The following is an 18,033-nucleotide window of genomic DNA, read 5'->3' as shown; positions in this document are numbered from 1 at the left end:
AGCACTCGCTGTGTTTAAATCAAGGCTTTTATTCCATTTACATCCAGATTCAAATCTCGTCTCTGGACCAGACTGGAAGTGATGTCATTGTGTTTGATACGGATAGTATACAACTGACTGAATGATTCTTTTTTTCTTTTTCATGCAAATTTGCGTTTCAGTTTTCTTTGATCTTTGAATGTTCACATTTGAGCCAAGTGACATTTGCCACTTTACAGAGGTGGTGAATCGTGATACATGCTCAGGGAGGTCACCCTTTGTTGTCTACTGACAGCAGATGTACACTTTTTTTTGTGTTTGTTCTTTTGTCGTATTTTGATTGCTGAACAGTACAGTTGCAAACCAACTTGTTAGCAATGTAAGCCTTAACCACGGAGGTGAAAGATCAGACAATGGTCACATGTATTGGTTTCAGTCATCCGATTACATACTGGGACGCATATACGTGAAAAAAACGTGCTCATGCACGTCTCTTGCCTCAGTCCAGGTTTTCTCCTTTTATGCAGGAACAGGACTGAGTAGTTTCCACATCTCAGAACCATTGTTCAGATGTGGAAATTCTTGTCAATTCGTTGTCATTCTTCAGTCCAGTGATGATCATTGCCTAAAACTTATTATTTAGAAATACACAACCTGTTTTCTTGTTTATATATGAAGACTTGTACCAACTGTGCAACAGTTAGTACTTCAGTACCATAAATACTCTAAAGCTCATTGTCAGTGTAACTTAAGATGTTCTAAATGTTCTAAAGTGTGGGTTACTCTCCGTGTTTAGCTTGATACTGAAACATTAGTGCACACTACAGCTTTCAGAAACACAAAAACCAGTTGAATCACTGTGTCAACACAGGGTTCTCCCGGCTACAACCAGACAACCATCTTTTATTTCCTCATTTATTTTTCATTTAAAGCTGAGACCACATCGGCCTGCCCATGGAAAATACAGATTTCACCCTTGTCCAGTTTGGGGAAAAAGATCCAATGAGGCAGAAAGACACATCAACGGGGAGGAGAGGGCAAGAGAGGAGAGAGGGGAAAAACACACAGTGTGTCCTTTGAGCCAGTGTCACCCTGCTGGGCGGAGTTTGACATTCAGACCATGCGACAAGGCTCGACCCAGGGTGGACGGCCCCCCTGCAATATTAACTCTCATTTGGAGAGCAGCTGTGGCTATGAGCATGAAACATTGAAGGAAACAGCTGCCATGGATCCAGTGCCATCGCACCACCTCTCGCACTGTCGCATTAAAGCGCCCTCCCCACTGTTCCCTTAAGCCTGCATGGAAAAGTGCACAAACTGGCTCTTATTCCTCATGTAATTTCCCTTCTGACTGCGGTCTCTGGACGACTTAGCATGCCTGTGTGAGGACTGAATGGCCCGGGAGATGTCACCAACATCTGGACAAGAAAAAATGCTTCCAAGGCCTCTCTGTCTCGGTAGATTCAGTAGTTTGCGTGTTAGGATGCAATCAAGGAAATTATATGAAATGCGTTATTTAAGGGGTGGACAAAGACCAAACGGGTGCAGACAGAGATGGGTTTTATAAGATGCCCCGATGCTAAAGTTTTAACAGTAAACTGGTAGGAAGAGGCGAAGCATTCAAGATGACAGGCAGCAAATGTAAAAGTCCTTCATGAACTGGCCATGGGTTAAACATGTCACAGCAATGGATGAGAGGAAGGAGAATAGTTTTGTGACTGTCGGGGATTGTTCTTTAAAAGTCAAAATATATGAAGAATGAAAGCTACTGCTGTATTCATACACAGATAGGAGATCATGCGTCTTCTCAAAGTTTTGGAAGCTCGCAAAGGGATGAATGTCATCGTCCCTTATTTTCAGTTTTGAGGATGGAGAGCACTAACACCTACGAATCTCCCAACTGGACTGAAATGGTGATTGTAAAGGCTGCAGCATGTTACACATCCTTGTCCTACTCATCAAACCATTCAGTGAGCCCTCATGTATGGAGGCATCTGCGATTGTTGTGTTTGTGCATTAGTTTGTTCAGGTTTTTCCTTTAATGTTTCACCCATCTGTTTGGTGATATTCGGTGTGCGGTGCTGTAAACACTGCCTCTCACGGACTCCTAACTAATCTTGATCCTCCACCCTGCAGTGTTGTAGCTATCACCACCCGCCTGCCTGTTCTTCCTGAATCACTCTGAATGCTACAGTGACTCTACTTTCATTTTACAATCACACGTTCATAAGACACGCTGTATTTTAAAAGACCCTCGCTTTGTAATGGACCTCCTCAGAGACACATGCTAATTTACTTTAGCTTCGGGACGGGTGGAGGCGGGTGAGAGCATTAAAGGTCGTCGGTGATTCCTAGTGACAGGCTGAAAGTAAGTGGGCAGGCGTCTGAACCTGAAGCTCCGCTGGGGCCCGGACCCCCCGGTGTTCTCCTGGTAGCTGTACAAGCTCCTGTCGTCCGTGCAGTGTGTCAGTGACTGATTCAAAAGCAAATGGCTCTGAATAATTGATCGGTCAGGTCACCGTGGCTATGGATTGTAACCGTGTGAACACTCTCCAGCTTCCGTTTGTGTGTGTTTAGCTGTAATGAAACACAGCATCTCAGAAGGTGACAAAGAAACGTCATGTCCAACAAGAATATGAATAAAAAAATCCTCCTGCACAGTTGATGTAAATGAGGCCCTGACTCTTCGCCAGCAATGTGGACAATTAAGCTGTTATTAATTATTCAAGAGTGGAAATAATTGATCGCTGGGGTTGAAGTGGCTGCGGATTGTAATGGCATGGGCAGTGCCACTTTCAGGGGGGACAATTAGCAACAGGGGTAATTACACTCGTAGTCAATTTGTAATACCAGCATCTCTTAATGCCACATGTGTATGCTGGTGTCGGCGTGCAGTACCATGTGTCAGCCCAACAGATTTTTTTTTTTTTTAGATTAAAGGGAGCTGTGGTGATTGCTCTGCATCTGAAAACACAGATTACCTCAGGTATTCCGTGGTTAACAGCAGGAGAATGAAGAATTTACTGAGCAGCTTCCATGTGTAAATACTGTAACTGTAACTATGTACAGATGTGAATTAATCAATAATGTGTGACTTTTCAAAATGATAATGTCAGTTATAGTCACATACAATCACGTCAAATCTTGGTCTCAGAAATACTTTGTTATATCCTGATTCATTACACTAACACTCCGTGCGCTCCTGATAACAGTGTTAAGCTATCAAGATGCTAATGCTAAAATGTTAGCGCCAAAATGTAAGTGTGAGTGTGTATCTGTGTGATTGTTAAGGCCAATGGGATGCAATCATTTCTTTCCAATGCCTGCTGTCATGGTTTGGCCTAACAGTTAGATTTCCATATTGTCTGGTCACCGACTTTAAATGTGTCAGAAATGAACATTTAGTACATCATCAGCCATCAGCCATCACCGCAAAGGTGTTTTTGGTGTTACTCTGTTCCTCAGAATACACAACTATTATACAAATGGAACTAACATCATATTTGATGTTAGTGCTAATTAGCAAATATTGCTATGCTAAACATCATCTGTTAAACCTCAGCACTGTTCAAAGTGCAGTCTAACAGAGGGGCTTGTGGGTCTCATAGGCTCGCTTCTCTCTCTTACCCATACAATACATGCAGCACAAAAACCAAACAATGGCCAACCACAGGTTAACATCCGCAAATTAAGGATTTGGCGTGCTAATGCAGTGTGGATACAGATCAAAAGCATCACTAATTAAACTACCTACTGTACAGTGCATGCAGCTGATTTAAAATAAATATATCATCCAAACATAAAACACCTGAGTCTTTCGTGGTATCACAGTCACATACAAAGAGAAGCTGCTGACCGAAAAAATGTGGGATTGATCAAAATAAACACTGCAGAGCAGGTTAACTTGAAGTGAAACCACAGTGATTCTCATTGTGTGTGTGTGTGTGTTCCTGTTCGGTCTGTTGTCACTGTCTAATACACACTCTCTCCCTCTCCCATTTCTCTCATGATTCATTTCCAATGTGCCCTTTGCAATTAAACCCGGGGTTCCTCACTTAAGACAGACAGGCCAGGGGAGGCGGGTGTCAGCCGAGACCATCAGTCATGCATGGATGCTGCTGTGTGGCTCCGTGGATGTGATAAAAAACCAAAGCACTGCACTGCAAACAACTGCTGCCTGCCACACACACACACACACACACAAACACACACACACAGAGACACACACACATACACAGAGACACACAAAAAGTCAATTATCAATGAAATAGCACAACGCTCTATTTCTTCTGTGTTTCCCTTTCAGTTCCATCCTTTTCACGTGGCGTTGTGTGTCTCTCGTCACTGTCTTTTCCGGTTCCCCTCCTCCCTCTCTCTCTCTCTCTCTCCTCTCTCTCCTCTCTCTCCTCTCTCTCTCTCTCTCCTCTCTCTCCTCTCTCTCCTCTCTCTCTCTCTCTGCTATCTCTCATTGCCGTTTTAGCACATTAATTGACTCATTATTCCGATTCGTGCTCTGGGAGGGGGAAGGGGCCGTTGATTAACGAAGGCAGATGCCCAGTCTCTGTAGAGGAGCTCTGGATAACTGTTGTTTGTCCTATGCGTTTACATGAGCCCTTAGAACAGCTAGAGCCTGCTGCCTGGAACATGAAAACACCTTGATAGTCAAATGATTTAAATAATTATTGACAAATTGATTTGTTGAACAGCGATAGTTTTGATAGTAGCTTATTTGTAATTTATCATTCACAAATGTCAAACATTTTCTAGTTTCAGCCTTGAAGATCTGTCTCTGTATTGTATTCTTTCCACTGACACAACACTGTTAACTTATCAAATGAAAATGACATCTGGGATTGAGAGTTTTGGGCACAGCTGATAGGTTAGATCTAAATAACACCTGCTCCTCCCAAACACAATATGAACACAATATCAGCCTGAAGGGTGAAGGGAAAGATGTTAGCTCAGTCTGATTATTGTGCTATAACTCTCCGGTGGATCTTAAGGATTTTTAATGTTCAAAGAAGAGATTAAACCAAACCAATAACCCGTGCATCTCAACTTATAAAAGTAAAAACTCAAATACAGGAATCCTCAGCATGACTCATGCCCCCCCCCACCCCCCGTCTTCCAGTCCTCAGCTCTCTCTTCATGTCTTTCTGTATGTGATGCTAACATAAGATTTTTAGGCCATATCTTTAACCCCATTGTTCTGTGGTGACAGCTCAACATTTAGCCGCTCTGACACGTCCAGTTAGCGACAAGCCCAAAGTTTACCTGACACAGGGTGGCCTACTTATTGCCTCTTCTTCTTCACCCCCACTCATCGAATCTACCACCATCATCTCCATTCAGACTGCTCTGCCCCCCGTTCCTCCTTCTCCACCCGCCACACTCTCATACATCCTATTTGAGAGAATTAGGAGGGAATCAATCATTTGTCGGGGCCTACATGTTGTTACAGCCGGCCTTACTTCGCAGCCAGGGCATCTATCTACTAATCTACCATCTCCAGGCGGACAGGATGGGGTGGGGGGTTGGTTTGGGAGGGGGGATATCATGTGGTGAGACCAGGAATTCAAAGTGACGCAGGTTGGAGCTCTGGTGGCCGTTGAGTTTCTCTGACAAACTGACTGCAAGACCCCCAGGCTCTTTTTCCCTCTCCCTTCCTCTCTATCTGTCCGACTCACTTCTCTGATGTCCCCTCCGCCACCGCCACACTGTTCTGTCATTCAGTGAGACAGGAAGCCGCCGTCACCATTGTCTCAGCAGCCAATGGGAGCCTCTAGAACACACTGTGGTCCGTCTGTCTCCTCGATCTATTCATTAATTGTCTGAGGTTGCAGTGGATTTCATGGATGCTCAGGGAAGCGCAACCTGCTCTGTGTACACGACTGCTGTGTAAGCACTTACCAGTCTGGATCAGAGCAGTTTAGGGAAGAAAGATGTAGTTACACTAAAAGTTTAGGTGGGACAAAGGGAAGCAGGTGCATATGCTGGGGTCACAAGCATCCAAACAAACTTTAGCACAGCCTGTCTCACCAGATCCACTTAGAATTAAAATGCAGTTGCTGCATAAAGATGCACCAGAATGGCTTCCTGTAAGCTGACCGGGAGGGGTTTAGCATCTTTACTCATTAACTCATTATTTTTTTTGGCTTTTTGGCCTGAAACTTTAGTCTTTTGTTCTAAAGGCCTATTGTACACAACCTGTGGAGGAGTTTAAGTCCCTGGAGAGCAAAATAGACCAGAAATACAACTTAAAATTAATGCTAATGTTTGTCTGTGTCTGCTGCATGTGTTTTCAGTGTTTTCTTTTTTTGTTTTCTAATTCTAAAATCTGTTTATTCTTCTCTTGATGAGCACATGGTTTATGTGAGGAAAATGTTGCTAAACTGGATGAATCCTAAACATTTATCATAAAACAATATGTGTACAAGGAGTTGACGCAGCGACAATAATATGACTGACACAAACTTAATGTTGTGCAGATAAGATGCACTGTATACCAACAGACATAAACATAAACACAATGGGCATGGTACGGAGGTGAAAACAACTAAAATAATGAGATGAATTAAGAAGAAAATGTGTCGAGTTGCTCCACAGGGAGTTGAAAGTGCCTGTAAATCTGTGTTTGTAATGACGTCATTAACTCTCAGCTGTTTAAATAGTTGATTAAGGCCCGTGCAGCTTGCACACCGACCCCTGACACCCACAACATCTGTTTTGTTTGTGTGGGCTGAAAAGCAGTTCCTCTCACACTGCGCAATATGTGCCTTCATAGCAAGGTGACATTAGCTCTGAGAACAACATACCCACTCCGATTAGCTGCACGCTGGAGCGACTACAGAGGTCTGACTTTTTAATGCAGCGTTGCTCAGCTGCTGCTGCTGCACTCTGACTCCATACCCGAGGGAAATTGTTTGGGAAAGAATTTACATATTTGAGTTTCTTTGATGCATTTTGTACGCACTGCAAAAATATTTAGGAATGGACTGATTACTGAGAATAGACAAAACATGAATATGAAGGTAGACTTCCTGATTGACTTCTGAACAAACATCTTCCTAGAAGGTTCTTTTGACGCTTCAACACACAGTTTTCCCTTTTTTCCCCTTTTGTTTTGCCATAGCTAGTAGCTTTAAAGGGTCATTCCACCAATTTTACACATGGAGATCAGAGTATTTGCCATGAGATTTACTCATCTTTAGTTTAATGTCTAATGAAGCCTCGGAGGAACTTTTTCATGTTAGGTCTGTGGAAATTACCCTGATTGTGTCATAGGGCTGTCATGTTTAAAATTTTAAATTTTAAGCAAAAGCCTTTATACAAACAGAGAGTTTGAAAGAAGCTGGGAAGGTGCCCTAATGGATCAGCCTACAATTCAAATCTGAGGAACTCCAAATGGCTCCATGGAGCCTTTCCAATCCCCCCCAAAAAATTCTACAGTTCTTCATTTATGCAGAGTAAATGCATGAGGAGAGCCTGTGCAATGATTCCTGCCATGTCTAAAAAGTCACTGCAGGACATATGTTAGATTTCAGCTTGTCTATTAACAAGCTAGCATTAGCATGTGCTAATACGTTTGTTTGTTTTTGAGAATAATCTTCCACAGTCACCACCCCCCTCCCCCCTTTGCTTTATCTAGACTTGCAGATGGTGACCCGCTCTAATAATAGTCACTTAAATAGGACATGACTTTCCAGCGCACACATATGTTTGGTTCCTGCTCTCTCTCCCTCTCTTTCTCTCTCTCTCTTTGTTTTTGGCCCATTTGTTTTGAGTCTGACTTCATGCATTGCAGCGCTGGCTGCTCGAGGATCCTCCTCACTTGTCGGAAGCTCTGACGGACGGCCCGCTCATGCAGAGCAGCCATGGCGCCGGTGCTGGGCATGAAATGAAACGTTCTCTTTATCAACTACTTGGCATGTCAACAGAGAGCAAGGGGGGAGGGGGGAGGGAGAGAGAAAGAGACATTCTTTGAAGACAGGAGAGTGAGAGTACAGAGAAGGATTTAGAGAGAGAGAGACACACACACACGGCTAACTAGCCATGAGCTCAGTCAGAGGAATCACTTGATAATGCATATGCACACATATGTGCACACATGCATGTGCATGTGTCCATGTGCATGTAAACACAACACACAAACACACTGTTGCTTTAGCATGTCGTGCTGACTGACACCGAAGCTTCTCCCTCTGTCCATATGGTGGGAGAGAAACCGCCATGTAAACATAATGTTATTTATGGCGTCATAAAAGATGATCGCAGCCTCCCAACAGTCTCTTCCATTAAATATTGTTTGATTCCTCAAACTTTCTTTAACTGTTATTCAGACAAAATAAGAAACAGGGAACATGTGTCACTATTTTCTTTATCTTCACTATATTTTCACTATTTTCACTAATACAGATTAAACAATTAATTGACATTAACTATGGGTTTCAGCCCTGCCAAAAAGCTTGCTTGCGTGGTTTGGTCCTTTCCTTAGTCCAGGTAAATTAGATACAGGTTGCTTCCTGTTCTGAAGTTGCCAAAGCAGCAGGTCTGTTCCCTCCAGACCGTTCTGACCCTCAAAAATAAGCAGTTACTCAAAATAAAACACAGAACATGACAATAATTTAATTCAACCATTCCCCAAGAAAGTCCTGGACTACACAGTTTCAGAGATGTACATCAAGACTGAAGAATTTATATAAAGGAGCAGCGGTCTGTACAACTTACAATTTCCTTCAAGTCCCTTACTTTATAGATTACAATACAAAACAAACCAGAGATCCAGCTGAACACAGACAATGGTTTCCAGTCTCTGCTTCTTGGCCTCAATCTAATAATTGCTCCATTTTCATTTGTCAGAGGTGGTTTCAGCTATAGACTGCTGAAAGCAGCTTATAGGAGGAGAAGCTTCAAATTCATCCTCTTTAAGTTTTTTAGCTTATGGAAAAAAAAAAAAAAAAAAGCATGACACGGATCTTACATATGTCAGAGATTATAATGTATGCTGGACTAACAGCACGCATGGGTGTGCCAGAACTGTGTGGTATGATCCCCGGGTTGTGACAGAGCCTTTTTCATTTCGCTGATGAGATTTGGCTGTGGTGGTGTTATACTGATTCTGACCAAAAGAGGGCTCCCTCAACCTCCGGAGGCCTTAGGGGGGTTGCAACTGCAGAGAGGGGGCAATGTGAGCAAGTGAGTGGGTGATTTCTGAGAGGGTTTATTGGTTGGAAAATTAGAGTGGATGGATCAAATATACTCAAAGTAGACATGCTGAAGAAATGTTGAGGGAGAGAAAATGATGCAGAGCGGGAGAGAAGATACATGTCTGCACAAGCCCTGCTTAGCATATTGGTTACCGGTGAGGCTCCCTGAGAGCACAGCCCATAACGGCTCTGATGGAGCTGCTCAGTGACTCCACTATAAAACTCTGTGTTGTACTATGCAGCTCCCAAGTGTGATGTGTTTAACTGTGCAGGAAAAGGGGCATTTTCTGTTCTCTGGGTAAGTAAAACTGAAGAAAAGTGGTGTGTCTGCATGTTGCCATAGTGTAAGAATTTCCAGATCGACAACCACAAAAGTCACCTGTAGCAAAACCTCGCGCCAAACGTGCGAAAGTCGTCGAAATCAAACTCCCACACCAGCCGTTCATGATAAATTGGCCATTCAATGGAGACCATCATAGAGGTCAACGGCCGCCACCATCAGAGCAGTCTGGGTGTTCTAATGGCTCCACTGTGGGCGACACCGATCTGACACACCTCACAACCCTGTCTATTGGAATAACGTGGGGGTGGTGTGACAGAACATGTTTCCCCCGCTGATATCTTGTTCCCCCGACGGCGCCATCCAGCAGTCAGAGTTGCCGCTGCGGGGAGAGCATGGCTTTATAATTGTAACCACATCCAATTAAATTTCCAATTCAGACCCCTATTAATCAGGCCAGTGATCAGAGAGGCAGAAACTACAGAGCATTTCCTACAGAGACCTGTGAAGGGAACTGTATCAGAGTCACAAAAAGAGGATCATTTCTGAAGGGAATGTTTTTCTGCCTCTCCGCGTTTGGGGATGTTAGCTCTGTGCCACAAAAGGCAACCAAGTGTAATTTCAGGGTTGAATTCTGTTTATACTATCAACTACCATCAACTCTCTTTCTCCCTTTTTATTCTTATTTTTACCCAAATAAGGTTTTGCAGGAGTGAGTTTGATTTAACTTAAAGTTGTTGAATATGGTCGCTCACCAGCCACTGTGGGAATCAGTATTATTTTCTTGCCACGCCTTCATCTGTCAGAATCCAGACACCAGGCAATACAGTAAATATGAAAATCTATTTTTTGAGCTATCCATCTCATTACCTCCTGACGATTCGTGACCTTTGTTTAATTGCTTTGTCATCACTGTGTGCACCTCCTGAATTATACAATCTGACAAGTGAAGACAACAGATAATTTAAGGAGAACTTCAGGAATATAGTACCATACTTCCACAAAGTTGTGTGACTTGTTAAAAACTCATTTTAAAAAATCCTTTTGAGGATGATGAAAAAATGCCTCAGTAATGTCGAATGCAGTACAACTGTGGAACATCTATAACAGACTGTCTTACACATTGTGTCAGTGGAATTCTGCTGTCTGCACATTACATAAATCATGCGCCCATATGTAACCCAAAGCATTGGGGTGTGACAACTGAAATGATATTGGGATGTGATAATAATCATAATCCATCTAATGGATCAGGCAGATCTAATCCACACATAGTTACAGTTGAGCTGGGGGCTGCTAAGTCCACATGCAGCTGCCTGTCAAGCAATAACAGAAATGAAAGTCATTGTATTGAGCTACCTTTTTTATAATCCCCATGATGAGTTAAAGTGTAGGAGAAAGAGCTTTTTGTTGTTGGACAAAGCATAATCTGCCTGATAGTGGGGGTTGCCACAAGTCAGCGTCAGTCACCCTGTCATCTGTGAGGGAATTTGAACCAGCTTTTATCTAAAGCACCTTATAGCGCTATGTATCTATCACCTCAGTCGAAGAGGTTTTACTTTCACCCAAACAATTTTTCATCACATTTAGATGGAGGTCAGATTAACAATTGCTCTCTTAAATTAATCAGTTTTTAGTTACAACTGTGAAATTAACTCTCCTGCCTGCAAATATCATGCATGAGGTGGACTCAATCCGTTCATCTTGAGGCCATCAGGTAGATTCAGGCCCCAGTCGGTTGTTACAGTACCTGCTTTAACCCCCTTTAGTTTAATCGTCCTTAAAGCTCGACCTAAAGAGGAGTGGATGGTCATAGTGGGATGAAGCATCAACAGAAGGTGCATTAACACGTGCATCAGATTTATGCCATTGAAAAGAACCTGGTGAGTGTGTGGTCAGAAGCTGCAGAGACCAACTGGGCTGGCTCATAAGTCCATTGTCACTCAGCATGTGAAACATGGATAAGCCTTCAGTCTGAACAATGGATTGGGCCCCCTGTATAGGCATCTGACATGCTTTAGCTCAGATTAGAGTGTAAAATATAGGTTATCCTCTGATTTAGGTGACAAATGCGCTTCCTAGAAATAGCAACAGTGATGGCGATTTGACTAAGTGCCATTGTTTTAAAGCCTGCTCCATAATAATGCTGTCTAATACTGTTTGTTTGTTTGTTGGTTGGTTGGTTTAACACTATGCAAATAGCTGTCATTTTCCTGTAGGGTCAGGAGAGTGCAAACATCATAAACCAAATTCTTTAAAAATAAAGACACGTTTAAGCACGTAACTCACAATGTAAACATACGGCAAAACTGAAAACACATTTGTTATGTTAATCCTCCGGGGGTCAAAGGTCAAAGCAATAGCTAATGCTTTAACAATCATCTCAGACAGAACTGCTCGAGAAAGAATAACATTTTAGAATAATTAGAATCAAAGGAAGTGGGTATAACTCAATGGGAGCAGAATGGAGCACAGATCAACGGGTGGGTAAGATAATGTAAAGTAAATAAACTGGACATAGAAATTAATTTAAACCATTAATTGCTCAATAACTCAGTGACTGTACATATTATGTTAGGCCAGGACAGTAGCTCTATTGTTTTACTACCCGTTGCTTTTAATTCACACATTTGCATTTGTGATAGGGGTAATTAGGATCTATTTATTATTCACACAATCCCTCATAAAAGGCTAATGAGCATTTGTTTTGATGACAGTAAAAAGGCAAGAGAAAACGATTTATATTTGTTAGCACACACAGGTCATTATGCTGTGGCCATTTGTCAGGGGCGTAGCATCCCCTGCTTGATCTGAGTCAGGAAGAGAGCTCACTCATTCACTCCTCCTCTCAGGGTGAACTGATCTGCCCGACAATGTGTCCTCCCACCAGGAGTCCATCTGTAATTCTAAGAGGCCCAGGGGTTGTTCATTTTTTACTGTTCTATCAGTTTACACCTCACTTCCTGTCCAGAAAATAACAATAAAAAGTTTAAAAATGCTGTAGTCACTACAAGTGGATATTGTTCTGCAAGGCTGGATATTTTTGCGGTGGAAAACAAATACGTTGTCGGACATTTTACAGATATGCTCAGTATGAACATTTTGTGACTTATGTAAAAAAAAAAATCTTCATTGCTTTGCTAGAAAATGTAATTCGATTTTATGTTTCCTGTGAAATGGATTTGTTGTTGCAAATTATTTGAATATAAATGTATTTTCTAAGAAATTATTTAATCCATGTTCATTTTTGGTTTGTTCTGCCTTCTTTTTCTCCCAGCAGATGGTGGAACTAAGGTGGGAAGCATTCTGTTGGCTTTAACTGGCTGAGAGCCTTGTCAGTCAAGCAAGTCCACTGTTTTTTTCTTCTTTTTTTTTCAAGCTTTAACAGGTTTAAAATTAACTGTATTTTTAAAATCATGTTATCGAGACGTTTTAAGATCATACTTGCGGTTAAACGTTGCTGCCAGTGTTAATTTTGGGGAAAGAGGGTGGAAACTGGGTGATGCTCAGGTGGGGGCGGGCAATCAGCAATTTATACCTGTCATTGGCTGAGACACCTGTAAATCACACAAACACGTCTATCGATCTAAAACGTACGTTTATCAGTGAAGTTTCAGTGAAAATTGCCTTGAAAAACCACTATAACAGGTGGAATTAGCCATTACAAGCATTTAAAATGATCAAGAATACAAAGTTATCCCGTATATCGACTTTTTGTTTCCAGGAAGTGGGAGTTAGTATTTAAATGTAGAAGTCCCGCCTCCTCCTCTTTCAGCCAAAGTTTGGTCAGCTGACAGTTTTTCAAAAGCTCCAGCCGGACTAAAACCCGGCGGAAGAGTCTGAGAGGTAAGAGACACAGAAACAAATGTTATGAGGCTAACATTGTGGCTACTAAAGAAAAAAAGCCTACCTAGCCAAACAGAAATGTTTAGCTAGTTAGCCTATGTTAGTTAGCCTAGCGTACCTCGATATGTTGTTGCTAGCTCAGCTTCAAACTAGCAAGACTAGCCTGTAGCTACTTTGCTAAAACGGCTTGTTAGCTACACAACAGGGCTCTGAACATTTCATAATGCGTGCAATGGCTTGATACCCGTGCTTTTAAAATGTATTTGTTGTTTCATGTTTGTCATTTAAAGCTTTAATTGCTAGCTTGCACTTTGTAAAACAGGTTTGTTGCTTTGCGCATTGAATCTCATCTCAGCTGTGAGACTGTGAAGTGTTTTTAAAAACTGAATCCTTTCTAATACAACAGAGACAGTTAATGAAAAATGCTTACATTTGGTTAAAAAGAGGCACAATGACATTACTATGGTCTGATATACCTATCCACAGTTTTGAATATAAGATGTGGAAATAAACAACAGTAAAACAGAAGAAACTATGTTTGTATAATAAACAGTAGATGGACATTGGGGTAATTTCATGTCCCATTTGTTGAACAAGGACTTTCATGTGCTTTTCATTTGATGATTTGTGCCACTGCTCCGAGGAGGAGGCTACTCTGAGTTGTTTGCAATATGTTCAGCATCCACCTTGGTGGGAACGGTGAATGGTGTGTGGAGTGATGATTGAGGGGAAATATCAAAAAGCTCTCCCCCTGATGCAGAGCCGAGACATTAACGGCTCAAAGGTGAGAGGGCTGTGTCTTCACTCTCCCAGAGACCTGCTGGCCTTCACCTGTTCCCTGTCCTCCTCTCCTCCACCGAGTTTTCCCCCCTGCCCCGCAACAGACGTCTTATCAAACGTGACTGATTGCTGTAATCTGGACTCTAGGCAGCCATTAAGCAAATTACCTGAATCATTGCGAGGATTAGTCTCATTAACACATGATTAGCATCAAATTAAAATAATGAGTGTTTAACTTGTGATGTCTTCCAGTTGTTGGAACAGCTTGATCAGCCACGCCAGGGTGAAAGAGGGGACAGCTCCCCGTGTCAGGGATCCTGAGGTGACAGGGGCCGACCGTGGTGCAAGGATGGACTACCTACAACCTCGCCTGGACTACCAAGAGTTGACCAGCCCAAGGTGAGTGTCACCAACACAGCTTTCTGTTAGACAATAACAAGGTGAGTGTAAAATGTTTAGATATTTGGCTGAAACATAAGGAACCAAGAGAGTTCGGCACCAATTTTCAAGGTCAAGTTAAAAAAGGGGAGAATGAAATGTTAAAGGGAGATGAAAATTTGTACCTGTTATGGTAACATGGAACTGGTTGTGTCATTGAGGAAGCTTAATAATTTATGTCACAACATTCATTTTAACATTGTTTAGATACAGGTTCAGTTGTACTGTGATTGTCTTCAACAACAAAACTGCAATTGCATCTCACCAAGAGATATTGAAATAACAACATTAAAGAAACCAAGCGTACAGTATCAAATTGCATTTTGTTATGATGGCCCGTAAGTAAAAGGAATGAAATGCCATTGCCAGTAGGAACAGTATTTTTACCTTGGGCACACTTGTCTCAGCCTCCTCTCATCAGCATCAGTAGATTAATTTTAATTTATGTCCGGACTGTTTGGGGACTTAAGCTGGATGCTTAATCTACAGAGATAAAAACAAGAGTGCCTAGTTGGAGAAAGTGTGCTGTCAAAGTATGATTATTTTAATTGCCTCTGATGGACTTTAAATGTTGGACACGGTTATGGGGATTGAACAGTGACTGTGATTGTGTTCAAAAAAAGTGTTGCTGACTTTGAAAGTGACTAAATGATTAAACCCATAAACAGCAGTGTGATATACAGAAACAAACAAGTGAACAATCAAATAAGGCATTTATGATTTATGACTTATGAAATGTGATTGTATTCAGCCACCCACATGGTCTGACCTGCATTTGCTCCTTTTTAAATTCGGTAGCATGATGAGTTAGAGACAAACTATCAAAGCTCAGTGTGCACATCACCTTGAAACTGGCCTGCAGTGCAGCACCTTGAGCTTTCTCACAGATGTCAATCAAGACGCTTTGTGTCCCCTAGAAGATACCCTAGTGAATGTCTTCAGGAATAAGGGAAGGACATAGTTTTTTGGGATGTTTTTTATAGTGCAAATTTTTCCTAGTCATTGTTTTTTGTGGCTTTTCAAAAAAAAAATCCTTAGGGAGCCTTTTGGTTTGGAAGAACGCTAAGAACTCGAGCTCATTTTGTCCTTCGTGATCTTTAAAATCAGCATGAAAACTTAGGAGCTGGTAAGAAAGTTGTCAGAGCTTTCAAACAACCCACAACTTCAAACTTGAGTGATCGCTACTGTTATGTATTCAGATTCCTGTGCTCACTGAGGTATGGTGCACATCGTCTGTTCTCTTCTTACCTGTTTCCTGTTTTTGCTTCAGTATGTCTTACTGCAGCGTCCTGCAGTAATTTTTGTTAGTAGTCACAGTGGTTGATAATGTTTAATCTAGACCTCTGTATTTATTGAAGTAATGCAGTATACGGTATATAAATTATGCATGGATACAGAAAACTTAGAGAAATTTTCATGCTAACTGGTGGAAAATACGGTTGTGCTCCATGTCTATGTGCAACTCGTTCACTGTGGATAACAAGATTGGATGAGGCATTCTACTGTTTTCTCAAATCCCAGACTTTGCAGACATTCAGTAACATCTGTCAAACCATAATTAATCAACATTCGCAGATGTTGCTTTCCTGCAACCTGTTGACATTTCCCCAAAAAGCCCTTGCAACAGAGAACATCTGATTACTTGAATAAATTGAAGCGAACTGCATTATTATCATCCTCACAATCCAGCATCACCCCACCCCCCCTTCACTTCTCTGAAGTGAAGTTGAGCAAATGGCTTGAAGCAGCCAGGGAGTGTAGTTCACCTTCTGCTTTTATCTCAACAGAAGATTTATTTTAATACCACAAATGCATATTTAGTAACCGCTAAGTGTAGTTAAAAACTGTAATACTAACCTGCTGCTTGGAGATTACGGACCCTGAATGACATTATGTTTTATAAGAGGGGTGGGGGTGGGGGGGGAGTATGGATGTCAAATGCTCGCCCAGAAGCACGGTTTAATATCATACGCAGCAAGTACAACTCCTTTTTGCACTAATGAAAACAATAGCCGCACTAAACACTCCAGCCTACATTTAATTTAATCTTTGAGGGATTATCTTCCACGGCTAATGTCGGAGTGTAAGACGGCCTGTGAATATTAAATACATTTCCTCTGCAGATGCTCCGACAACATCGGCGGGATAATGTCAACAGATTTTTTTCTGAGTTTCTTCATATGGGTGGAATTACTTCATGAAACATTTATGGGGACGCGCTTGCCTTTGCTGAGTTCTCCATTAAGCTTGAATGTCATGACACAAAGGGGGTTGGGTTTGAGGATAAAATTTGTGTTAATGGCCTTGTGTTCTTTTGGCTTTGGCTAAATTAAAGGGCTTAGCAAATCCATCTTAACCGTGACTGTACTGCGAGGGGGTGAAGGGAGGAGAAACTCACTGCAGCACTGTGCAGAATATCATACTGTAAGTATGGTCACTCAGAAGGCCTGATTCAATTACTTTACATTATTGTACATGGCTTGTGTTGCTCAGTAATAGAATTGCCGTCCTGCTGCAGTCAGCATAGAGACCTGCATTGAAATCTCACAACGCTTCTCTTTTCCAAATACTTCACCACCTTCCGAGATCTGCTGTTTCCTCTCCATCTTTCTCCTCTTTTTGTTCTGCTGTATGATCAAAGAGGCAGCTTCAGTAGCTTTGATACTGATAAAATAAAACCTCATAAGCACAAGTGTCTTTACCCACAACTGAGGGGAAGCAGTAATCTATAAAAGGTCCAGTACTTCCTTTCATCTCATCTTTTAAGCTGTTGCTTTTTAAGCAGCTGATAAAGATAAAGGTTCAGCGTCATTTTATACAATATTAAATGCTCTCGTTCTCCTAGCTCTTGTGTAGGCATGGATGAATTATATTTTATTTCAAAGTGCAACTGAAATTGCAAAAAGGTTTTTATTTTAAACTCCTGAGGTTTTAAGTTGGCTCTAATTCAGGTACAGTAGTGACACCATGAAGTCAGAGGCCTCTCCAGCAGTGAGGCTTTAAGGTGCCTATGCCCAGTGGTCCTTCATTTCATGATCCATCCATGTTTATTAGATGCTGTGTAGTGCTAAACTGCAGTGTGGGATGTGAAGCTGTTCCGTCCACAGGCGACAGCAGCGCTAGTGCTTTCTAAAACTCAGCAGCCAGCTGGGGTTTTACGGTGCAAGTCAACCTCAAAATGGCATTTGGTATTCGCTGAAGTCAGTGATAAAGTAGACAAACTTAACAGCCGCAGCCAAAACGCACCAGCATTTGGTTAGTGGCTGATGATAATTCCCCACATTGTCGCTACTTTATGTCTGTCTGAGCGCATCTGTGATCTCTGTAGCGGCGAACAGCATTTCTCATTGAGTGCACTGTAGTGCTGGCGTTCTGCTTTCCCCTGCAAGTGAATGAAAAGTCATCCTAAGGACATAGCAGCGCTGCCTAATTGCAGTTGATTAATAAAATACTAGCACGGGCAGCAGTTGGCAACTCCATTATTATGTTTCTCAAACAGATTAA

The 18,033-nt window shown here is 41.9% G+C and overlaps 1 protein-coding gene across 3 annotated transcripts in view; it reads left to right on the top strand.

Moving 5' to 3' along the window:
* The window catches only part of antxr2a (ANTXR cell adhesion molecule 2a), a 149,888-nt gene that overhangs the window by 83,739 nt on the left and 48,116 nt on the right, over positions 1 to 18,033 (top strand). For 2 of the 3 annotated variants that reach the window (XR_005894305.1, XR_005894303.1), the window contains exons 19-20: positions 12,746 to 12,759; positions 14,344 to 14,490. The gene's annotated coding sequence lies outside the window, so the exon portion shown is untranslated. The remainder of the gene's footprint in view (positions 1 to 12,745; positions 12,760 to 14,343; positions 14,491 to 18,033) is intronic. The other variant, XR_005894304.1, reaches the window with a different exon arrangement.

Source organism: Toxotes jaculatrix, chromosome 7 (assembly GCF_017976425.1).
Source record: "Toxotes jaculatrix isolate fToxJac2 chromosome 7, fToxJac2.pri, whole genome shotgun sequence".
NCBI classification, from domain to species: Eukaryota; Metazoa; Chordata; class Actinopteri; family Toxotidae; genus Toxotes; species Toxotes jaculatrix.
Note: the sequence above shows the minus strand (reverse complement) of the source record. Positions and strands in the feature narration are given on the sequence as shown.